The following is a 25,702-nucleotide window of genomic DNA, read 5'->3' as shown; positions in this document are numbered from 1 at the left end:
TCTTTTGTTCCTATTTCTCTCTCTTTCTCACTCCCTCTCTTTCCCAGAAATAATAATTCACATCCAGAGACCTTCAGTGCAGACCCCTGGACTTATTCAATTATTTCCTACTTACTTAAATGTGTAGAAGTGAAAAGATGTGTGAAGGTTAGGGGAGTTCAAAGAGAAGCTCTAAACCTTTACAGCAATGCATAGCATTTGGAAGAATACTTCCTACATTGTGATACTGACTGCATTCCACAGATATTGTACATTTCTTTGTCCCATGGAGAACTGGGACATTTAAAAAATGATACATACCTGCTGAGATCCGATTTCTCACAGAAATATAAAATGCAATTTCATGAGATTCCCAGAATGGTCTGGTCTAATATCCATTCACATCCCAATGCGTCATTGTGCACTTCATATTAGAGAGAGATGATCTGATGTTCAACAGAAGATTAATCAAGTTACTGAAGTGTCACTAACCCAGGCGCATGCTGGTATCTTTCAGCTAACCTTTACGTTTTAAAAGCAACTTCCCTGATTCTCATTATAAATGATGTTTACGCATGTAAGATATTCTGTATATTAAATATACAATCTTACAATTATTAGATTTGGCATACAGTGTTACACTGAGTAATATGGTGTGTCATTATATCATATATACATTGTTGCATCCAGTAACTGTGTTATTATGTAATATATACAGTATTATTCTAGGCAACGTGGTGTGTTATCACATAATATATAAAGTCATACCCACTAAAACTTATGTAATACCGAATTGTTTAATTCAGGTTTATTCATGATTTATACCAGGTCGTTCATCCTTAACAGAAAAATAACTACTCATTTTAATCAAACTGTTTTAGCCAATAGCAAGAAAGAAACACCAATTGTTAACTCATTACACAATAGCTTCAACACTGTACAGTTCTCAAAAATTCCCTTACACATACAAACTGCCACACAAAATGACAAGACGCAAGTGTTGTGTTTCGGGGAAGGGAATAAGAGAAGTCAGAGCAGCACAGTTCTGGTAGCTGTCTCAATCACAGACATCAATGCATTGTTTTCTTTCAATTCTTTTCTATTCTTTGTGAATGACATGAAGTTGTATTTGCAGAGAGTGAACAGTTCACAGGGAAATGGTTAAAAAATCAACCTGGGCATTTTCTGTTATTTCTCCACAAAGGAGGAAAAGAGACAGATTCAGGTGTTTTCTCTTTGTCGGCCAGACACTTATGTTTTATTGTCGAAGCACAAGATGATTGACAGCTGCCCAGGGACCAATCAATAAGGTGTCACTGTGCTGAGTTCTCCTGAACCCACAGAAAACTGATTGAAAAACCAACCTACCCCCACAACTTGAGTGAGGCAACATTGTAATACAATGCACAATGTACCCCAGTAACTCATTTTTTCAAAACCTTAGGCATATCTTTACACGAGTCTCCTTGGTTTACAATCCAAAACTAACACCCAATAACAGGGTGTCATTATATAATACATAGTTTCACACCAAGTAAAATTGTGTGTTATATGCTATATGCAGTGTAACACCCACTAAGTGTTGTTATGTTATGCATGCAAACTTATTTCCAATACCATACAATGATTAATAATATGTATGCGCTTTACCAGAAACACTGTGTGTTATTATTTTATAGATGCAAAGCTCGAGGGCTACACGGCCTGAGGCTACATGGTAGAGCTCTGGAATAGGAAGGGTGCAATTGCTTTGATAGGGTTGTACTACAGGCCTCCCAACAGCCAGTGGGAGATAAAGGAATAGATAGACAGATAATGGAAAAACGTGAAAACAACAGGGTTGACACGGTGGGTGATTTTAACTTCCTATAAAGGGACTGAGACTCCCTTAGCGACAGGAGCTTGGACAAGAAAAATTTGTTAGGTGCATCCAAAAGGGTTTCTTGATCAATATGCAAACAGTCCAAGTAGGGAAAGGACCATACTAGACTTGGTATTGGGAATTAGGTTGGACAGGTGATTGAAGTTTCAGTGGAGGACCATTTTGGGAACAGTGACCATAATTCTGCAAGCTTGAAGTTATTTATTGATAAGGACAAGAGCAGTTCGTGGGTGAAAGGACTAAGCTGGGGGGTAGGCTAACTAAAACAATATTAGGCAGGAACTGGGGAATGTAGACTGGGGGCGGCTGTTTGAGGGTAAATCCACAGCTGTCATGTGGAAATCTTTTAAAGGCCAGTCGATTAGAATTCATGACCAACATGTTGTTATGAATATGAAGGATAAAGATGGAAAGATTCAGAAACCTTGGATGACAAGAGAAATTGTGAACTTAGTCAAAGCTATAATGAAAACATACATCAGACTTAGGAAATTGAAGATAAAAAGAGCCCTTAAGGAATATAAAGAAAGCAGGAAAATTGAAACAAGGAATTAGGAGGGCTAAAACGAGCCATGAAATGAGCTTGGCAAAATTAGAAAATCCCAAGCCTTTTCATTTGAATATGAGGAGCAAGGTGGTAGCTATGGAAAGAGTGGATTCACTCAAGGACAAAGGTGGAAATTTACGTGTGGAGCTGAAAGATGTGAGTGAAGTCCTTAAAGAATACTTCGCATTAGTATTCACGAAGGAGTAGGTTGATGTGACTTTAGAGTGTGATATTCTATGGCATGCCAGTATAAAAAAAGAGGTGTTGGGTGTTGTAAAAAGCTTTAAGGTAGACAAGTCCCAGGACTTGATGGGACCTGTCCTAAAATGTTGAGGGCGGTGAAGGAGGAAATCATTGTGGCCTTGTATGGATTTTTTGTATTCTCTTTAGTCATAGGCAAGATCCCAAAGGACTGGAGAATAGCCAATGCTGTTTCTTTGTTTAAGAAGAAACTGAGATAATCCAAATTTAGAGATGCTGGTGTTGGACTGGGGTGTACAAAGTTAAAAATCGTACCACACCAGGTTATAGTCCAACAGGTTTAATGATGAGTTGAAACTTTATTGCTGGAACAGCACAGCAGGTCAGCACTTTCTCCTCGAAGGTTTAATGATGAACCTCCTGATGAAGGAGCAGCGCTCCAAAAATTAATGCTTCCAATTAAACCTTTGGACTATAACCTGGTGTTGTGAAATAATCCAGGATATTATAGTTTGGTGAGCCTTATGCCAGTGATAGGGAAATTGTTGGATTAGACTCTTAGGGACAGAATTTATGCACATTTGGAAACATATGGACCTACTAGTGACAGGTAGAGTGGTAGATATTGTAGCTGTTGAACTTTAGTGAGGCTTTTTACTTGGTCCCTCATGGGTGGCTGATACTGAAGGTGAACTCCCAGAGGATCTGCGGTGAGCTGGGAAGATGGATACTGGATTGGCTTGAAGACAGAGAGTAGCTGTGGAAGCATATATGTTCTGACTGGAGATTTGTGACCAGTGGTGTTCTGCAGGGATCAGTGCTGTTGTTTGCAATATATACAGATGATTTGGAGAAGAATGCAGGTGGTCTGCTTAGTAAGTTTGTGGATGACACAAAAATTGAGGGGGCTGCAGATATTGAAAAAATATTGCCAGAGAATACAGCAGAATATAGATAGGCTGGAGACTTGGGCAGAGAAATAGCAGATGGAATTTAATCAGGTCAAATGAGAGATGGTGCATTTTGGAAGGTCTGAATGTTGGAATGCAGAATGGAAGTATACCGTAAAAGACAGAATTCTTAGGAGCATTAATATACAGAGGGATTTAGATATATGGGTCCACAGTTCCCTGAAAGTGACACTGCTAGTGGATAAGGTGGTCAAGTATCAGCTAGCATGCTTGTCTTCATGGGTTGGGAATAGCATGTAAAATTTGGCAAGTCATGTTGCAGTTGTACAGAACGGCAGAGTTCGGACCCGAACAGGACAAACAGTACAGACTACAGCAACACCAGCAACAGTTCTCCTTCAAGATCCTCCGCTCCACGCTTGCAGCAATGCGCCGGCAGCTAACCTCTCTACAGTCAGCCCTGCCTCAGCTGAGGGCCACACTCTCTCAGAATTGCAAAGGACCCACTCTGTACTACATCCTCAGGAGAATCCATACTCTCAACAAACAGTATTTCAATTCCATCTCAAACATCAAAAACTGTAAGTACAACAAACTTTTATCCACCCACCTCCATAACCAGCGCTCCTCAAACATTCCAGAAGATTCCCCTGGCCTCGGAAACGCCATTAGCCACGTGGCTGATGCAGCTGCCACCCCCACGCTGATTGATGATGTCACTTCTGGCCCCATCATGGCCACTCCCACAGCCACTTCCGGCCCTCACATCATCGCCGATGCCACACGCTCAGTGACTTCCGCCACCCCTACTGCAGTGTCTGCCACCACTTCCGCCCCCACCAGCGCCACTCACCTGCATTCTGCTGACACGCCCCCCACAGACCCCACTGTCACAATCCCCACCCCCCAGAACCCCGAGGGGAGCACTACCCCTGCTCATGCCTCCACCCCCATTCCCCCCACCATCACACCCACTCCAGGTACTGGCTCTGACCCCACTCCCAGCTCCACACCCACACCAGATTCCAGCTCCCAGCCCTGCCGAGTTTTCACCATCCCCCCGGACCTCCCACTCACTGAGGACGAACGATCAGTCCTCAGCAAAGGACTCACATTCATCCCCCTCCGTCCACGCATCAATGAATTTAATACACGCCGTGACATCGAACACTTCTTCCGTCGCCTCTGCCTCCGAGCTTACCTTCACAATCAGGACCCCCGCCCACCTTCCGAGGACCCCTTCGCCCACCTCCAACACACTGCATCCACCTGGACACCCCGCGCTGGCCTATTACCTGTCCTCGACCTCTTCATTTCCAACTGCCGCCGGGACATTAACCACCTCAACCTGTCTACCCCCCTCCCCCACTCCAACCTCTCACCCTCACAACGCGCAGCCCTCCAATCCCTTTGCTCTAATCCCAACCTCACCATCAAGCCAGCAGATAAAGGGGGCGCAGTGGTAGTCTGGCGCACTGACCTCTACACCGCTGAAACCAAACGCCAACTCGAGGACACCTCTTCCTACTGCCCACTCGACCATGACCCCACCCCCCATCACCAAACCATCATCTCCCAGACCATACAGAACCTCATCACCTCAGGAGATCTCCCACCCACAGCTTCCTCCTCATAGTCCGGGAACCCCGCACTGCCCGGTTCTACCTCCTTCCCAAGATCCACAAGCCTGACCACCCTGGCCGACCCATTGTCTCAGCATGTTCCTGCCCCACTGAACTTATCTCTACCTACCTCGACACTGTCCTATCCCCCCTAGTCCAGGAACTCCCCACATACGTTCGAGACACCACCCACGCCCTCCACCTCCTCCAAGACTTCCATTTCCCCAGCCCCCAACGCCTCATCTTCACCATGGATATCCAATCCCTCCACACCTCCATCCGCCATGACCAGGGCCTCCAAGCCCTCCGTTTTTTCCTCTCTAGACGTCCCCAACAGTACCCTTCCACCGACACTCTCATTCGTTTGACCGAACTGGTCCTCACCCTTAACAATTTCTCCTTTGAATCCTCCCACTTCCTCCAGACCAAAGGGGTAGCCATGTGCACACGTATGGGCCCCAGCTATGCCTGTCTCTTTGTTGGCTACGTAGAGCAGTTGATCTTCCGTAATTACACCGGCACCACACCCCACCTCTTCCTCCGCTCCATTGATGACTGCATTGGCGCCACCTCGTGCTCCCGCGAGGAGGTTGAGCAATTCATCAACTTCACCAACACATTCCACCCTGACCTTAAATTTACCTGGACCATCTCTGACACTTCCCTCCCCTTCCTGGACCTCTCCATCTCCATTATTGAAGACCGACTTGACACTGACATTTTTTACAAACCCACCGACTCCCACAGCTACCTGGATTACACCTCTTCCCATCCTATCTCTTGCAAAAATGCCATCCCGTATTCCCAATTCCTCCGCCTCCGCCGTATCTGCTCCCAGGAGGACCAGTTCCACCACAGAACACACCAGATGGCCTCCTTCTTTAGAGACCGCAATTTCCCTTCCCACGTGGTTAAAGGTGCCCTCCAACGCATCTCGTCCACATCCCGCACCTCCGCCCTCAGACCCCACCCCTCCAACCGTAACAAGGACAGAACGCCTCTGGTGCTCACCTTCCACCCTACAAACCTCTGCATAAACCAAATCATCCGCCGACATTTCCGCCACCTCCAAAAAGACCCCACCACCAGGGATATATTTCCCTCCCCACCCCTTTCCGCCTTCCGCAAAGACCGTTCCCTCGTGACTACCTGGTCAGGTCCACGCCCCCCTACGACCCACCCTCACATTCTGGCACTTTCCCCTGCCACCGCAGGAACTGTAAAACCTGTGCCCACACCTCCTCCCTCACCTCTATCCAAGGCCCTAAAGGAGCCTTCCATATCCATCAAAATTTTACCTGCACATCGACTAATATCATTTATTGTATCCGTTGCTCCTGATGCAGTCTCCTCTACACTGGGGAGACTAGGCGCCTCCTAGCAGAGCGCTTTAGGGAACATCTCCAAGACACCCGCACCAATCAACCAAACCGCCCCATGGCCCAACATTTCAACTCCCCCTCCCACTCTGCCGAGGACATGGAGGTCCTGGGCCTCCTTCACCGCCGCTCCCTCACCAGCAGACGCCTGGAGGAAGAACGCCTCATCTTCCGCCTCGGAACACTTCAACCCCAGGGCATCAATGTGGACTTCAACAGCTCCCTCATTTCCCCTTCCCCCACCTCATCCTAGTTTCAAACTTCCAGTCCCCTTGACTTGTTCGGACTTGTCCGACCTGCCTAGTTCCTTTTCCACCTATCCACTCCACCCTCTCCTCCCTGACCTATCACCTTCATCACCTCCCCCACTCACCCATTGTACTCTATGCTACTCTCTCCCCACCCCCACCCTCCCCTCGCTTATCTCTCCACGCTTCAGGCTCTCTGCCTTTATTCCTGATGAAGGGCTTTTTGCCCGAAACGTCGATTTTGCTGAAGCTCCTCGATGCTGCCTGAATTGCTGTGCTCTTCCAGCACCATTGATCCAGAACTTTAGTTAGACCACATTTGGAATGTTGTGTACAGGTCTGGTCACCACACTACCAGAAGATGGAGGATTTGGAGAGGGTGCACAAAAGGTTTACTTGGATGTTGCCTGGTTCAGAGGGTATGGGTTCTGAGGAGAGATTGGACAAGGTTGGTTTGTTTTCACTTGAATATCGGAGGCTGAATGGTTTATAAAATTATGAGAGGCATGAATAGTCAGAATCCTTTTCACAGCATAGAAGGGACATAGGTTGAAAGTAAAAGGGGGCATGTTTAAAGGAGATGTGAGAGGCAAGCTTTTAATGCAGAGTGTGTTAAGTGCCTGGAATACACTGCCAGAGGAGGTGGTAGAAGCAGATACAGTAACAATGTTTAAGATGCACTTTGACAGATGTAAGAACTGGAGGCAAAAGGCTTTTAATTTAGAAAGATGTCATGTGTCAGTGCAGGCTTAGTGGGCTGAATGGCCTGTTCTTGTGCTGTACAGCTCTTTGTTCTTTGATTCTCCTACAGGGAATGTAGTTACTACCTTGAGTGACACATGACATCCTCATGGGACAATACCAAGCCAACCCTGAGAACAAACTAATAGTTTAAGTCAGTGTCCTCAGTACCTTGCCAATAGCTGTGAAAAATGGTGTGTTATAGCTGCCAAGAAAGAAGGCTCAATAATATCCTTCTTCATTATCTGGGATGCATTATGGGTATATCCTGGCGACACAAAATCATGAATGTGGCAATCCCTTCAAAGGTAGAGGTGATCTAACAGAGTCAGCTTCAGTGGATTGGGCACATTTGCAGAATGGAAGATGGTTGCATACCCAAGTCTCGACAAGGTAGCTGGAGCCTGATGACACACAGGAAGCCCAGGAATGCTTGCAAATGGGGCATTAAGTCCACAAATATTGACTATTGTTCTTACAGTCATAGAGATTTACGGCATGGAAACAAGCTCTTTGGCCTAACTTACCCAAGCTGCCCAGTTTTCACAATTAAACAAGTCACATTTGTCTGTATTTGGTCCATATCCCTTCATATCTATTCCATCCATGTACCTGTCTAAATGTTCCTTAAATGATGAAATTATATTCACTTCCACCACTACCTCTGGCAGCCCATTCCAGGCACTTACCACCCTCTGTGTGAAACAAATTGCCCCTCTGGACCTGTTTGTATCTCTCCCCTCCTGCCTCAAACCTATTCTCTCTAGTTTTAGACTCCCCTACAATGGGGAAAAGCTGTTGGCTACCTGCCTTATCTATGCCTCTCAGGATTTTATAGACTTCTATAAGGTCACCCCTTTGTCTCCTATGCTCCAGGGAAAAAAGTCCCAGTCTATCCAACCTCTCCTTATAACTTAAAACTTCCAGTCTAGGTAGCATCCTAGTAAATCTTTTCTGCACTCAGTTTAATAGTTTAATAATATCATTTCTATCATAGGGCAACCAGAGCTGCACTCAGTACTCCAAATGTGGCCTTACCAATGACTTGTACAGCTGCAGGAAGGCCTCTCAACTCCTATACTCAGTGCTCTGATCAATGAAAGCAAGCGTGCTAAAAGTCTTCTTCACCATCCTGTTTACCTGTGACTCCACTTTCAAGATGCTGTGAACCTGTACCTTTGTTTTATAACATTCCACAGGGCCCTACTATTGACTGTGCGACTTAGGAGTCATAAACTGCTGAAAGAGGAAAGTGGTGATTCCTTGTGTGGCTGGTCTGTACTAACCTGAGTGGCTACAATAGCTTGGCAAAAGGTGCTTACGGAGAAAAGCAACAACATCACTTGGCAGCTCCATCTGTGATGTTTTTGGCAGAAACTGCCTTACAAGGATTGCTCTTCATGGCCACCAGCAGAGGTGTACCAAATGAAGACTGACCTCCTCCATTTACCACATGTCCATCCTCTCTCTCAGGTGGAAATATGCCCAAACCATTAGAGTTATACCAGTAACATGCAGTGTGTTATATAATAATAGTTACAGTCTTATACACTTGATGTTTTGTTATATAACAGGTAAGAAGTATTGCTGAAAAATATACACATTTTGTCAAAGATTTTCATTTTGCATCATCAGGACAATTCAGAAGAATACCAACTCAAGGGGAAAACCTAGATTTAAATTGTATGAGAGGAGAGTGTTGATTGGTTGGCATGTGGCCTCTGATTGGTAGAGGGATTGTGGTCTCCCTCTTGTCGATCTTGCTCTTTTTTTTCAACAACACTCAAGGTCTGCACTACCAAATGACTCTTTAAGTCTAATGCCCTTACTCCCAATGATCTTATTCTGAATATACAAATTGGGAGAAACAGAAGGCTCTTTGGCCCCTCAGGCCTGCTCTATCATTCAATACAATCATAGCTGATCTGATTGCGGTCTCAACTCTTTCCATTCCAGCCTGCCCCTAAAATCTATTTACTCCCTTGTTAGTCAAGAAACCATCGAGCTTTACCTTAAGAGTATTCAATGACACCCACCTCCAAGGAACAGAGATTGACAAACCTCAAAGAATTCTCAATCTTAATCTCTTAGTTTTACACTGTGCTGCTTAGTTCTGGTTGTCATAGTGGAATTACAAGGCTATCTTATTATTGAGGAGTGTCTGATCGATTATATTATCTAAATCCCATTTTCGGGGGATGAGACCTTTCCCCCCAGTTTTGTTGAGGGTGGGTTTGGCAACTCCATATCTGAAAGGAGGGTGAGCCCAAGGAAGCAGGAGGGATTCTAACAGTCTGCTTTCTTCCTATAGTTCTATTCAATCCGTTGTACTTGAATGCCTAAGCAATTTTTGTTTTTGTTCCCATTGAGAAAACGCCTCTTCATTGTAATCACTGACAAAATGTATTTTAATGAGCTCCTGTGCTGCGAACAGCAGTTATTAATATGTGAAGCTGCTCTTTGTATTTGGAGGGCAGCATCAAGCAGTGACCTGGATTGATGATGGAAAGTTACTAACCGTATCTCTTCAAAGTAGCAAACAGCCACAGTCAGCAAGTGTTAAACATTTGCTCTGAAACTTACTTTGTTTCACTGAGTAAGTGAAAATAGAACTGCGAGTTTGCCTTGGGATGTGGATAATGTTGGAACAATAGCTTTTGAGCATTGAATATAAGCAGAGAATGCACTAGGGATTCCTCCTTTAATCAAATATTGTAATAAAAGTTAATGTCTCCAGTGGAGTACAAAGGTGTAAGGAGAGCCAGTGCTATACATTAATGGATACCTGTTAGGATTGATCCTTCCACTTTAGTCAATCTTATTACTGCTCAGAAATATAAAACATAAATATGTAAAATGAGGGAATAACCTGAAGTATCCCACTGTGTACTGCTGTCAGATCCTGAGTTTGGTAATTCAATCAAGTTCTCTAACAAAGTTCTAAACCCATAAAAGGAACTTGCACCTTTAGTCATTGATCAATCCTTACAGGATCTTAGGTACAGGAGGAGGCTATTCAGTCTACTATTTAAGGTCGTCATTGCTATTGCATAGTTTGGTTCTGTAATCCTTAATACCCTTGCCTAACAAAAATCTATTCATCTCAGGTTTTGAAATTTTACATTGAACCTCCCACCTCAACAATTTTTTTTTTGGTTTGTGGAAAGCTTTTGTGATTTCTACTCCACTTTGTGTAAAGAAATGCCTCCAAACCCCTAAATAGTCTGCTTGAATTTTAAGTTCTTCCCCTTGTTTACCCCTCCACCCCCGCCCCACACCAGCAACCCTCTCTGCATCACCACCACCAGCAGAAGAGATAGTTTCTCTGTATTGACACCATTAAATCTTTCAATCATCTGAAAACATCAACTAGGTCACTCCTTAATCTTTTAATTTCAAAGGAATACAAGACCAATTTGTCAAACCTATCTTCACAGTATAATCCTTTCAGCTCCAGTGTAATGGCAGCAAGTCAATCCTGTCCCCATTCTGAGGCCAGTGTACCTTTAATGCATTGGAGTATCAGAACAGTGTCTGAACAGATCTTTCTATAAACTGATACACGGTTTCTATTCTTTTTTTTCTCCAGGATCCTTGTGATATTGAGTCCACCTTTTTCATATTTTTGTACCTGTTTCAGTAGTTTCTGTACTCAAACTCCTCTATCTCTCTGTTCTTCCACAGTTCCATGTTTCTCTCCTTTTAAATTGATATTGATTTATATTCCTTAAGTTCAAAGTGAATAACCTCACACTTACCCAAATTGTCACTTCTTTGTGTCAGTAATATTGTGTATTGAAGAACTTCTGCACCAGCAAATAAAATGTTAGAATTTAAATTATGTACAAAATTGCATATGCTCATATTTTCTGCAATTTCATACAGAACTCCACAGTTGCTCAAATCTATTGTGCAAGTTTCCTACGATTTGGAAAAATCCTCAAAATTGTATTCCATTTCTCTGAGGTGCACAGGCACTAGTCAGTTCGCATTAAAAGCATTTTTATATTAAATGTTAATTTATTAAGAAGCCGGCTGGTGTACACCAATGAAATTATTAAATGATTCAGTTTTTAAAAAAGACATTTCCAGTGATTTAAAATCAGATTATTTGCAAATGGAGAACTGAAAACATTCATTAAATCATTTATTTTTGGTGATGAAGTTATTTTCAACAGTAATATTCACCACAGCAGATCAACACACTTGAATACATCAAGAAATAATTGTTATAGAAAAAATGCAAACAACTCCATTCCGATCTGATGTCCAATCCCATTGGTTCATGAAGAATTTGAATAGCTTGTGATTTGTAAATATATTAAATAGCAACCTAACTGGCATGATTTCAAGTATGTTTTGGTCTCAGTTTCTTAATGTTGTCAGAAGTGGAGAGTCTACACCACAATAATCACTAATGAATCCAGTGGTAAATTGAGGAGAAGCCTCTTTCTGCAGAGTGGCGAGAATGTGGAACTCATTCCCTCAGAGAGTAGTTGAGGTGAATAGGACAAAGACATAAAAGAGGAAACTGGGTAAACACATAATGGGGAAAGGAAGAGAAGGAAGTACAGTTCTGATTGAATTGGATAGAGTAGGATATGTGCTACAATGAATTCTATCTAATATGTATCCTTTGTTATAAAGTGCTTGCTTGTGTTTGGTTTGTGAATTTGTTGTAGAAGATAATGATTCTGAAAGTGTTAATGCTGTAGACTGCATTAAGCTCTTCTCAATCTGATATTCTCATTGAGATTCAAGTGGAGAAAGTAGCAGAGCTCTGGTTCTAGAAGGGGAACAGACCAAGCATCAAGAATTTCTCAAAGCCTCAGTAACAATGGGCTGGGCATTACATGGGATGTTTATGATGGTGGGAAGTGGCACGTATCAGAGGGAGGGTCAAGATTAGAGTGGTGCTGGAAAAGCACATCAGTTCAGGCAGCATCCGAGGAGCAGGAAAATTGACATGTCGGGCAAAAGCCCTTCATCAGGAAAGGGAGGGTGCCCAGTCCTCCACCATCAGATATATAGAGTGTGCCAAAATCAGCAGCTCACCCACCACATGTAAATAAACACCTAAGAGTGACTGACCTCAACATTACCCTGTCCAAGCGGTAATACAATGGGTAGGGGTTGGTGGGGGAGTTAGGAAGAACTGGGAAGCCCTGGGAAGCAGGGAACACAGTTCTATTTTTGGAAGGTGCCCTTTGCCCACTGGGGTTCGGGGGAATGCATGCTGTCAGAATACAGTACCCCCTTCCTTCCTACATGCACGTATTTTTAAAACCTACCCATGACTCACCTCACCCATCCCATCCCCAACAAACAAACCCTTCCCTGCCCAATATCCCTCTATTCATTCAGGCTGATCTTCCTGCAGTTTCAGCATGGAATCTCCATTATGGAGCTCGGAGACTATTGGAGCTTCTGTGGGCAAGCCTCCTACCCCAAGGGGTGGACCCTGCATTAATTTAGCCAACTGCAGTGCATTATGACAGTGACGCAGTCTTATCCTCTGTTAACTCACTGCCAACATGCCTTTTAGAGCCGGTGAGCTTCTCCCCCATTCCTCTATAATATTCTGCCCAATGTCTATCACATCAATGGAACTTAGTACTTTTGCTTAAGACAAAAGCCTCTTCTTGTTGGACTACCTGCCGGTTTTCATCCAAACACGCCTACAAAGCAGATTTTATAGGTCCCAACCAAAAAAGGAGGATGAATGGCCTAATCCACAGGTTGTATCTCATCATCAAGTTCACTGATGATATGTGGTGGGTGTCATCAGCAGGACGATGAGTCAGCATACATTAGAGGAGGTGCATCAGCTAACAGACTGGTGCAGAGCCAGCAACCTGTCTCTGTACGTAGACAAGACCGAAAGAGATGGTTGTTAACTTCAGGATGACATGGAGTGACATCCCATGGAGATCGTGAAGAGCACCAAATTTCTTGGCGTACACCTGGCGGAGAATTTCACCTGGACCCTCAACACCAGCTCCATAGCCATGAAAGACTAGCAGTGTCTCTACTTTCTGCGCAGCTAAGGAAAGCCCACTTCCCACCTCCCATCCCCTATCTCACCACATTCTACAGGGGGTTCATTGAGAGTACCCTGAGCTGCTGCACCACTGCCTGGTTCAGGAATTGCAGCGTCTCAGATCGTAAAGCCCTACAATAGATAGTGAGGACAACTGAGAAGATCATCGGGGTCTCTCTTCACTCCATTACAGACATTTACACCACATGCTGCACCCAAAAGGCTAAGAGCATTGTGGAAGACCTCACACACCCCTCACTCAAACCCTTCTCCCTCCTGCCACCTGGCAGGAGTTACCGGAGCATTTGGTCTCTCATGGCCAGACTGTGCAACAGTATCTTCACCCAAGCCATCAGGCTCCTTAACACAATATAACCAGACTCTTTCCCAGCTGCTAGAAAAATGTCTATTATTTATCATTCTTCTGTTACACTGTAACTTGTGTGTTTTGCACTTCTTCTGCACTTTATGCTGTGTGCGATTGTATAGTTTGTGCTGTGCATTTAATACCCTCAGTCCTGGAGGAACGCTGTCTTGTTTTTTAATGTATTAGTTGTATTTGGTAGAAATGACAAAAAAAGCTACTCTACAACTCATGCAAATGAGGAAGAAGAGTTTTTGTTGCTAATCTTAATCTTTAATCTTTTAATTTCTGCTCCTATGTCTTATGGTACAAGTTGATTTTATGGCGGCTGAGACTTTAGCAGCTTATACAATATGGTGTCAGTGGCACTTTCCTCAGGTTTTGACTTAACCACACCATTGCAATATGGTTGGGCTAACAGCACTTTGTCAAGAGGATAGCCTTCCACAGCCTCTTCATGGGCAACCAGGGGAGTGGGTAGGAACTGCAGCTCCTCTCACTGAGGCTTATATTTCAGAAACTAATTTTTAAAAGTTGTTCCAAATGTATCACGAGTCATTGTGGAGTGGCAAATAAACCAGGTCCCGTATGGTTTAAGTTCCTTTGTTTGGGATTGAATGCCTAGTTGAGTTTTGCAACAAATCAGCACACTTCATTATTTGCTGCTAGCTCATAGATTGCCACATTTTCTGAATCTAATTTTACAATTTGATGAGATTTAAACTCTGGTTTACCAGTCCAGAACTATAATGACTAATCCATTGAATTCTGCTTTTATATAAGTCACATTGCCTACCATTATTGTAAGGCTCTTCATTGTCACACTTCATGTGAGTACTTGTTTTGCTCTTGTTTCACTGTTCCTGAACTGAGTGTTCCTTGCAGCTGCCTGAAATAAAACAGGAATCATTAGGAGCAACAGGAAAACGTTTCGCTCCATGTAGCTATTCCAGCGATGAGTCAAGTCACAGTTGATCGGTATGCCACATCCATTGACCCACCTTTGCTCCATATCACTTAAGGTTCCTGATACCCTGAACAAAATCAAATCAATTTCAGTTTGAAAATCCATCCTCTTCATCCACTCACTATCACCACCATACCCTATACCTACCTGACCGGAGATTTACTTGGACTGTGGCCACATTCATAGGGTCTCCACTTCACGACTCCAACAGTAACAGTTCATGGAATCCCTACAGTGTGGGAGTAGGCCATTCGACCCACAGGGTCCCCCACCTTATTCCTGTAACCTTGCACATCCCATGGCGGATCTACCCAACCTACACATCCATGGACACTATGGGCAATTAGTATGGCAATACACCTAACCTACACATCTCTTGATGTGGGAGGAAACAGAGTACGGGGGGAAATCCATACAGTCACCCAAGGCTGGAATTGAACCTGGGTCTCTGGTGCTGTGAGGCAGCAATGCTAACCACTAAGCCACCATGCCACCCAAGTTGGATCTTTAGTATTATTAATAGTACTAGGAACCGAGAGTAACAGTAAGTTAAGCTCCTCAAGCTTACCACCTACCGGTTCATTATAAGACTCTCATTTACAATACTCATTCTTTTGCACTCTCCTTCATGTGGAGTATGGTCCCTACTATATTATTACAATCATTGAGAAATTGAGTACATTTCAGCATCCACATAAAGTTATTGTGTCACCAGAGACTTATCAAACCATTGGGCCTGCTCCCTCATTTGAGAGAAGCGACTGGTGGGTGATTTAACCTGAGGGCCATAAGACCTCAGGCGAGGGAAGAGGTTGAGAAGGAGTGTTCTTTATGGTAACCTCAAACCGGTGATGGGAATTACCGGTGATGGGAATTAAACCCACTCTGTTGGCATCACACTGCTCTGTAAACCAACAACCCAGCCAATTGAGCTAAACTGATTTCCCCACATAAAATGATTGCTTGTTAAAATGACTTCTGATATCTATATGCCAACCTAGTTCAAATATCACAATAAAATCAAATAGAATAGCCCTTTCTATTATGAGCCTATTCTATTGTAGCCAGTCCAGTCACAGGTAAAAGCAAAATGCTATATATACTGGTCTATAAAAACCTGGTCTGGCCGACATGTGACTCCAGATGCACAGGAGTGAGATTAAATTTTAAATGCCCTCTGAAATGGCATTGAGAGACATTCAGTTCAAAGGCAATTAGGGATGGGCAACAAATGCTGGCCTAGCAGGCAATGCCCATAACCTATTGCATAATTTAAAATGTACTGCACTGGAGTGAAAAGTACTACAAATGGGGGATGGGGGCACGGGTTTAACCACAGCTTTGTCAATGATGTATTTACTGTGTATGCTTCATTTGTGGTGCTGATCTATTTGTCCATGTATGTGGTGTCTCAGTGTGCTGTACGTGCATGTGTATCTGTATGTTTTTTGTGTGTGTTGCTTGCATGTCTGTATGTAGTACGTGTTTTGAGAATACTAGCCAGCCAACACCTGGTTCTAGTCTTGAACTACACTCAGACGTGACTTGAGACCCTGCCAGAAACATTTCACAACCAGTGCTTGCTACTTTTAGACTTACTTCGTGTTACTGATTAATCCTTTTTAAATGAGTATATCAACCAATGTTGGCTCCCAGCCCATAAAATGTCACTTTGCTCTCGCAACTTTGTGGAGCCCAGACTCCATTCGAAAGTTCCATTACACATCTTGCAGTGACCTCACATTGTATATCTTGTTGTTTCATGATCTGATGTTGATTACTGCCAAGATAAAACCTAAACTTTTCACCAAATGGCTCTTTCACCTGTTCTACACTATTCGTTAAGGCAATGACAATCTTGTGTCTAACAATCTTCCAAACACAACTTGCAATCCGAGTCATTATCTATCATTCCTTCTGTTCGCTGGCTTCTTCTTTCTGCCATTTTTGACATTTCTGCCCCTATTATTTCCTCTTCTACATCTCTTCCATTACAATGTTGTCTTTAGGATGCCCAGTGTCCTTCACTGTGCCAAGCAAACAGCTCTGCAAACTCTTCTTGATCCTGAAACTGCCAGTGAATCCCATCAAACAAGCACTTTCTCCATTCTTATTGAGTTGAAATCCCTGATTTAATTCCTGATCATAACTGAAGAACTTTTCACATCCTTCAGCCTTACACTCCTCCAGGGCCTAACCCTGGCATCAATTACTCACAATTTCTTGATGTGTCTAATGTCCTCTCCAAGTTTCAACCTTGTCACTTTCCTCAGTTGAAGCATTGTAACCTGAGTTTGTAAATAAAAGAAAAATAATATATGTCATCGAATATCATGGTCTTAAAATGTAAATGTCTTTTTTTTCTATTTGCATGGGATGAATTGAAGGTTTAACAGCAGACTAGTGTAGAATTTCAGGTATAAAGCATGAGAGCAGTATTTTTAATGACTGCAGAGATTGAGAAAGTATTTATTCTTCTGGATATGGAATATATTGCCAACTAAAGCTTTCAATTTTGTTGGACTGACCCTCCCTTTGCAAAAGTTGGATGATATATGGGATTAACTTGCGGAACAAAGATAGAAGGATAATACGAGAGATGGATGATTAGATGTGCCCTGTAATGTGTTGCTTGTATGTCACTAGTTATAATGGAGGTATTTGGAAAGATGGATAAAGGGTAGATTGGGAAATGGTGGTTTAACATCCCATAGCTTTGCACATTTACCATGAGGATTCGGAGGGAGATTTAAAATGTTTTGTCTTGTTCATGGCTTCTCATCAGAATGGACATAAAAAATTCAATGGCCTGCTTGTGTTCCATTGTTCGATTGCTAGATTATTAATTGTTCAGTCATTAGCATGGTGTCTCATATTTGTTGTATCTTGTTCCATTGCATTTTGATTATGCTTTGCTAGATATTATTGTGTTATGTATCGCTTTATGTGGAATTGTGTGATTCTATTGCTGTATCATTGTATTAATGGCTTATTGTTATCAAAGAATAAGTGTGATATGTCATTAACAATGTTTTATTGATAACAATCTTTTATTGTTATCTTACAATGAGTCACCATTTTGCTGTGATATTGTATCACAGAGGCTCTATTCTCCATGTTCGGTGTTGTATAATTTGTGGCTGTTGCTGTGCAATATTGTAGGTTGTTATAGTAGAATGATGTTATGCTGTCATTTTATTATTGCACTGCTGTGTGCCATTATTACATTCGTTTCTCATTCTCTGTATAATATGTATAATCTCAGTACTAGATTTATAAGTCTGTTCATGATTCTACAATGATATAGGATATTATAACTAAAGTTCTATTGCTGTGTAACTTTATTGACAGGCTATGACATTGCTGTTGGATTATTGTCATATATTGAAGAGTTATTGAATTATTCAATCGTTAGTGTATTAAATTCCATCACTAGTGGAATGTTATACAATTGTATTATTGTATGGATGGTTTACACTGATAAGACTATTGATTGGTCATTGAATGGGAACATTTTAATGCATTATTAATTGGTTATGAATGTTAATGTTGGATTATTGCAAATGATTGAATATTGTTTTGATTATAACCTGGCATTCTTGGATTATTAATGCCATGTTTTGAGCAATGTTTATATCGAATGATTGCGGTCTTAATATGTGGTCTTGATAGATTAAAGCTTTGTTGGAGTATTCTGTTGGTATCTGAAGACTGACAATCGCATTACTTTCCTCCAGTGCCTCTCAATTTCATTTCACAGCTAAAAATATAGCAAGACATTTCAAAAAGGCATCATAAAAAGGACTGAGCTAAAGGGAGAGAAATCAGAACCGGTGACCAAAACCTTGGCAAGGAGAATAGGTTTATGAAGGGTCTTGATCTGACCTCCATTTTTTGTCCTCACTCTCTGTAAAGTGCCTTGGAATGTTTCTCTTAATTAAGGTGCTCAGAAAATGTGTTAATGTGGTTCTTGCACAGATAATCATATTAATAACCTAATGGAGTGTTGACTTGGATTTATTCTGGATTACTGTATTGTTGGATTATCAAAGTTTGAATTATTCTGACAACTGTAATTTCTGATAAGATTCTTATAATACAGGAACATTGCTTTCATAGACAGTAGCTTGGCAGATTCTTTCTGATTCTTTTATGGATGGATGATTTGGGGTTGATTGCACTAGAATCGGATTAATATGATTCATTCTAGCATTTTACAGATTTATTCTGTATTGTTGGTTTATTGGTTTATGGGTTACCATTTGGTTCTCAAGTTGGTTCATCATTATCATGGATTATTATTGAGATGGATTGCTTGTTCGGTGGGTTATTGTATTGTTGGACTGTAATATTCCATTGAATTCTTTTATTAGTTTGGAGAAAGTTTGCCTCTGTTATTGGTGGCCTTTAGACACAGGCTGCATTCCATTTATCTCACAGATATGCTACCAAATTTACTAAATGAATTCTGTAAACACGCAAGCATATTTGCTCCACTTAAGTCACTGATTGTAAATAGGACTGTGAGGCTGAATAGGCTAGGTTGCCAATTTTTATACCCTCTCTGATCTTGCTTTCCAGGCAATCAAATCCTGGCCGCTGGTTAAATTATCATGATTTTTGTAACACATCCTCTCCCAATCTCACCATGCTATTGAGAGAGTAAAAGGCAGTCAAGCTATATGTTGTCATTAAAACTTGGTTCAGAGTCAGAGGTTTGTGTGTTCAAGCCATAACTGAGGACCAAGGCACATCTAGGATGGCTGTTCTGATCTATAATGAAAGGGTGTTGCATTACTGGAGCCTGTGACCCTTTAAAAAATTGACTCTTTCATGGGATGTTGCTGGCTAGGCCAGCATTCATGGTCCATCCCCAATTACTTTTGAGAGGAACCATTGTCCATTTGATGTAGAGATATGCACAGGGCTGTTAGCAAGAGAGTCCTGGGATCTTGACCTTGTGACTTTGAAGGAGACTTCTGGGTAACATCTTAAGTAGAGGCTCCAGGTGCCCAGATGGACAATGAAACCCTGCCACTAACTAAAGAACATTTCTACCTTAATCATAGTTAGCAAATAAACTGGCCATTTGTCTCATTTTAGTTTTCTGGTATCTTTCTGTACACCACAGTATTCAATGCCTTCATTGAGTGAATAACTACACAACAAAAACAATTCATCCTGAAGTATTTGGGGATAACCTGAAGATGTGAAAGGTGTTATGTTTGATCTTTCTTTATTACACATGGCATTGCTCATTCCCCCAGACTATCGGACAACGTTACCATTTCAAATCCATTCCCAGTTTCTATTGATATTAGCGAGAGGTGAAGTTACCAGAATGCGCTGTTTTGTTATTGAATCAGAGGAGCCTGGCCAGTGAGTAAATCAACCTTTTTTTAATCTGTTGGGATATGGTATCATTGAGATTCTACTGATGCCAGTTTGATCTCCAGGAGCTGTTACATTGTTTAATTCTATCTAGAGCTAGGAACTCAACAACAGTGCCACGGAATCTCTTACAACTAAGTGGTGATAGTACTCAGTATAACATTTAATCTGAAAAAGTACCTCTGACTGTGTAGCACTTTCTCAATACTGCACTGAGTCTCACCCTAGATATTGTGGAACTTTGGCCTGAAACCTTCTGAGATTGAGTCAGGGCTGATAGTCAGCACTCGTGATCCCAGCCCTGAAATCTCCCTGACCTCTGGCCAGTACCCTAACAGGTATTAGAATCTTCAGCCTTGAGGTGGTGATGAAGGAAGCTCTCCAATATTTACTCCATCCCCCTAAACCACCTCATTCTGCTACATTATCTAGCTTCAAGTAATATTCCATTCCTCCTGGAGTCAAATAATGTCAGTAATTCTTACAAAACCTGTTTCAAGCTTAGTTAACACTAAAGCGTACCTTCATTTGTCCTGACATTTAATGATTGCAAGAATAACCTATTTGCTCCCCAAAAGTATCAAGTGCTGAGCTCATTAATCATTCATGTTCTTTGCACTTTCAAAAGTTTGAAGCTGAAAAGATTGCAGCAAACTGCCTATTTGAAACTTTCATTGCCTGATCATTTTTCTCCCTCGCTTGCAATGATACTGTGCTTACTGCCTATGATCCCTAATTAAAGAAAGAGATTAATTTTACATCTTTAATAAATGCCTCTATTTATTGAGAGACTGCAAAGTTTCTGCTGCACAATAACCTGTTCTAATTACTTATGTTGCTCATTTGCTTTCTCTGCTCCTTTCCAACCTTGGGAAAATCCACTCATTCTTTTTAATTGTCTATGTGTATCGTAAGCAATTTCTGTATTTCAGATACCAGCCCACTCACCATCTTCACTGGGATTTAGTTTATCTATGAAGTCTTAAATGTGAAAATGAATCCCTCAATAGGTTGAGTGGGCTGAAACAATGAACAATTCGAAAGGAACAATTTTCACGCTCAATGCCCCCACACACTCATGTTCACACACATAAGCACATACACACATGTACACACACATACTTTCATATACAGGTACTCTGTAAAAGTGCAGACATATATATTCACACACACATACAAAATGGGTCTGATGAGCAGTTAAAAGTCACTCGAGCCACCTATCCAACTGAGTTCATTGAACAGGACATTCAAGCAGCATGGGAGTCAAATACAGCCGGTTGAATTTAATGTTTAATCTGAAAAATGTGGTGTGTGTGGTGAATTAATTATGTGGGAGTCAAAACTTCAAAATGTTGATGGTGGATTCAGATTGAAAAATGAAGACTATGTCATGGCAGTGCTGGATTCCCACTTTGAATACATAGAACAACATGGTGGCTCAGTGGTTAGCAACTGCTGCCTCACAGCGCCAGGGACCTGGGTTCAATTCCTGCCTTGGGCAACTGTCTAAGTGCAGCTTGCACATTCTCCCCGTCTCTGCGTGGGTTTCCTCTGGGTGCTCCGGTTTCCTCCCACAGTCCAAAGAAGTGCTGGTTAGGTGAATTGGTCATGCTAAAGATTGCCCGTAGTGTTAGGTGGATTAGTCAGGGGTAAATGTATGGGAATGGATCTGGGTGGGTTGCTCTTTGGAGAGTCGGCGTGGACTTGTTGGGCCAAAGGGCCTGTGTCCACATTGTAGGGAATCTAATCTAATCTAAAAACATGGGAGCAGTATTAGGCCCTTGAGCCATTTTAGATCATCTACCTCAACACCATTTTCTTGCACCATTCCCACATCCATTGATGTCATTAGTAACTAGAAAGCTATCATTCACTGTCTTGAATTTACGCTGTGTCTGAGCTTCCACAGCCCTCTGGGGTGCAAAATTCTTCCTCATCTTAGTCTTAAATAGTTGAGGTGCTATAAAGACCACATTTTTGAATATGGACTAAAGGGGAAAATGTACTGCTTTAACCCAAGCAAACAAATCAAGAAAATGTTTGCAACTTTGAAAACAAGTTAGTGAACTCATTGTGAATTGTATCCATAATGTTGATTTATTGGAGCAGTGAGGGAGCATTCTAGACAGAGCGGCTCCGCCAGTGTTTGTGAGCAGGGCCATTTTGCCCAGAGACAGTCTTTTGATTGATTTTCCATTCAGGACCAGTTGTTGTGGGCTCAGGAGGGCTTAGCATACTAACAACCACTTGGCTGGTTCCTGGGCAGGAGTCACAGCCTTGCATGTGGACAATATAGCAGGAACATCCAGATTGCGAAGACTGAGCAGCCATCTCTTTCTCATTCTCTCATCCTGTTGACTGCAGGAGTTAAAGAAAATCTCTAGCAATTACCTATTCTCCCCCTACCTTGTGTTCATGGAGGTGAAGGTGAGGTGCATTAGTTATAGGAAATGTAGAGTAATAGGGTAGGGGAATGAGTCTGGGTAGGATACTCTTTGGAGGGTCAGTGTGGACTTGTTGGGCTAAGTGGCCTGTTTCCACAGAGTAGGGATTCTATGATTTCTATGACCTTTCCATGTAGATTGATCTCCCATTGAAACTCTGAAAGGGTGAATCCTTAACCAGTGAATGAAAGATTAAGAATTGGTGTATCCACGATCTTGTATCATCAGCAAAGACTCAAGAGGAGTTGAAGGAAAGCCAAAAAAACAACTCAGCAACATCTGTGATCTGGACTGGTGCCAGAACTGTGCTTCTCTGACCTTTTAGGCCCTCCCAATCATGATATTTGTGACTTGTCGTTTCGTGTCTGCTCATAACTGAACGGGAATTTTAAGAAAGGGGTAGAGTCTAAGCTCTAAAGTTATAGATTTGCAATTCAACTTGCCTTCTTTTTTGCCATTAGTTAAAATAGTTTAACAACAATAAATAGCTATTTTATGATTTGCATATTTTTTAACCTGAATTAGACAGTTAGACAATTCAGTGGTTTAATCAAGTTTTCACATCTGTCATGACTCTAGAAATAGTGGCACTTGATGTCTAATGCATTATCCCAGAGGGCTGTGACAGTGTATCCCATTGCTCAAGGAAACATCCTTCCTCCATCTATTCAGCCTATCCATTTTAAACATTGGTCAGCTTCTATGACTTTACCTTTTATTCTTCTAAACTCAGGAGAATACAGGCCCAATCTCCTGAATCCCTCCTCGTATGGCATTCCAATCCTCCCAGGAATCAATCCGCTGAATCTCTGCTGCACTCCTTCTTATTGCAAGTATATCTTCCCTTAGGCAAGGCGACCAGAACTGTGCACAATACGCTATGCGTGAACTCAGCAGCATCATGTACAACTGAAGCAAGACTTCTTTGCTCCTGTACTCAAATCCTCTTCCGATAAACGGTAACATACTGCTTGACTTACAAAGTGTCTCCTGCATGTCAGCTTTCAGTGACATATGAACAAGGACACCTTTGGACATCAACACTTTCCAAACATTCATCATCCAAGAAGAACTCTGTACCTCTGTCAGCCTCAAAAATGGATTACCTCACACTTACATTATCTTACATCAACCAGACTCTTTCTCATTCAGTCAGCCTGCCCAAGTCCCCTTGACATTTGCATCTTTCGCATAATTCACATTCCCACCTTGTTTTTTTATCATCTGCTCATTTGGAAACATCACGACTATTTGTATTGACTTAACTTTCTGAGATTACCTTCAAGATTAAATCAGGATCTACAGGGATCTTGTGGCACTGAGTTCACTTTCAGTTAAAGATGATGTGCTCCAGTCAGCTCTGTGTCTGAGGTGAGTGTTTGTTGATCTCCACAGCAAGGGGAGGGGAGCAGGAGAACAGCAGCTAGGATGGAGGATCCGAACCATTGTGGGGTTTGGAGTGAAGTGGTTGGGGTTTCAGATGGTGCACGGAGAGCTGAAGGTGGGTGTCGAAGGAGAGCAATGGGTAGGGTCACGGTGTACAGTCTGTAGCTGTAATTCTGGACAGTTTTTGGTGTTCTTAAGGTGAGGGTGGGGGTGATGGTTCGGGTTAGGGAGAGGTTATAATTAGAGGGAGAGCAGCCTCGTTGTTGGAGGATTTGGAAGAGGTAGGGGTGGTGTAGCATCTGGCTAATTGGTATCATTATTCTCAGAGGTGAAGTGTTCAGTCACCTGCTACCTCCAGACTGTGGCTTGAGGTTTGGAATTCAGGGATCTGTAAAAGAGAACAAAAGGAAACACAGTAAGTGTGTACGGAGATTCTGTTCTTCAGGTTATGCTGAATGTCCAATGAAACACTGTCACGTTTGATGCTTAGTCACTCCAACCTCACCATTAGCCACAGTTGGGCCTCTCTCATACTCAATAATCAGGAGGAATTCTTCCTCAGCTGAGGTAAGGATAGGATGCATCCACTCATCTTCTCCCATTCCTTCGGGTCAATGATCCATTTGTCCTGTAGGGTAAAGTGAAGGTTTAGTCACTTCATGAATACCAATTGATCCCCTTGTCAGCTCACAATCCCAGTCCCTTGGATGTGTTAGGTTCTGCCTAATCACTCTCTCAAACCAAGCTGTCACACACTTTGACTTCCAGAGTTAAACAAGTGAATCACACTTTCACACCTGCAGCATTGCTGCACTTTCACACAAATGTATTTAACTTGATATCTGTACTACCAGTGTTTGAAGGAACAGTATAGAGGAACCTTTACACTGTATCCAACCCTGTTCTGTACCTGTCCTGGGAATGTTTGGGACAATATAGAGAGAGCTTTACTCTATATCTAAACCTGTGTTGTGTACATGCCGTGGCTGTATTTGATAAGGGTGGTGCAGAGGGAACATTACTCTGTATCTTACCTATGCTTCACTTTCCCTGGGACTATTTGATCGTGACAGTGTTGAAGGAAGTTTACTTCACCTTAAGTAAAGTAAGCCTGTGCTGTGCCTGTCTGGAGAATGTTAAAAATCACACAAAGCCAGGTTATAGTCAAGCAGGTTTATTTGGAAGTACTAGCTTTCAGAGCGCTGCTCCTTCATCAGGTAACTAGTGGGGCAGGATCATAAGACATAAAATTTACAGCAAAAGATCACAGTGTCATGCAGTTAAAATGATACCTGATTAATGATACCTGAAATCTAGTACTTCCAAATGAACCTGTTGGACTGTAACCTGGTGTTGCGTGATTTTTAAATTTGTCCACTCCAGTCCAACACCGGCACTTCCACATCCTGTCTGGAGAATGGTTGGTGAAGATTGTTCTATTCCTCAACACCAGCAACCGTCACCTTTGCAATTAGAAATTTTAGGTAAAACAAAATTATTAATAAAAGTGGTTTTGTCCTCGAACCTGTTGATCATGTGAAATTAAATAACTAGCACCTTTTATATTTTGACAGTCTATCTCCCTTGAGCTGAGAAGTGA

General features: G+C 42.3%; 1 long non-coding RNA gene across 2 annotated transcripts; it reads right to left on the bottom strand.

Moving 5' to 3' along the window:
* Positions 1-13,036: 13,036 nt before the first annotated feature.
* LOC122561272 (uncharacterized) lies at positions 13,037-25,266 on the bottom strand. Of its 2 annotated transcripts, XR_015760994.1 has the most exons (4): positions 25,137-25,266; positions 24,608-24,730; positions 23,996-24,490; positions 13,037-14,803 (listed from the first exon to the last, which is right to left on the bottom strand). It is a non-coding gene; the product is annotated as an uncharacterized LOC122561272 (long non-coding RNA). The 2 variants fall into 2 exon arrangements; XR_015760993.1 differs by lacking the exon at positions 13,037-14,803 and having other exon boundaries at positions 22,253-24,490.
* Positions 25,267-25,702: the final 436 nt, after the last annotated feature.

This window comes from Chiloscyllium plagiosum, unplaced genomic scaffold (genome assembly GCF_037043375.1).
Source record: "Chiloscyllium plagiosum isolate Xiang-an unplaced genomic scaffold, Cpla_swu_hap1 HiC_scaffold_22, whole genome shotgun sequence".
In the NCBI taxonomy this organism is placed as follows: Eukaryota; Metazoa; Chordata; class Chondrichthyes; order Orectolobiformes; family Hemiscylliidae; genus Chiloscyllium; species Chiloscyllium plagiosum.
Note: the sequence above shows the minus strand (reverse complement) of the source record. Positions and strands in the feature narration are given on the sequence as shown.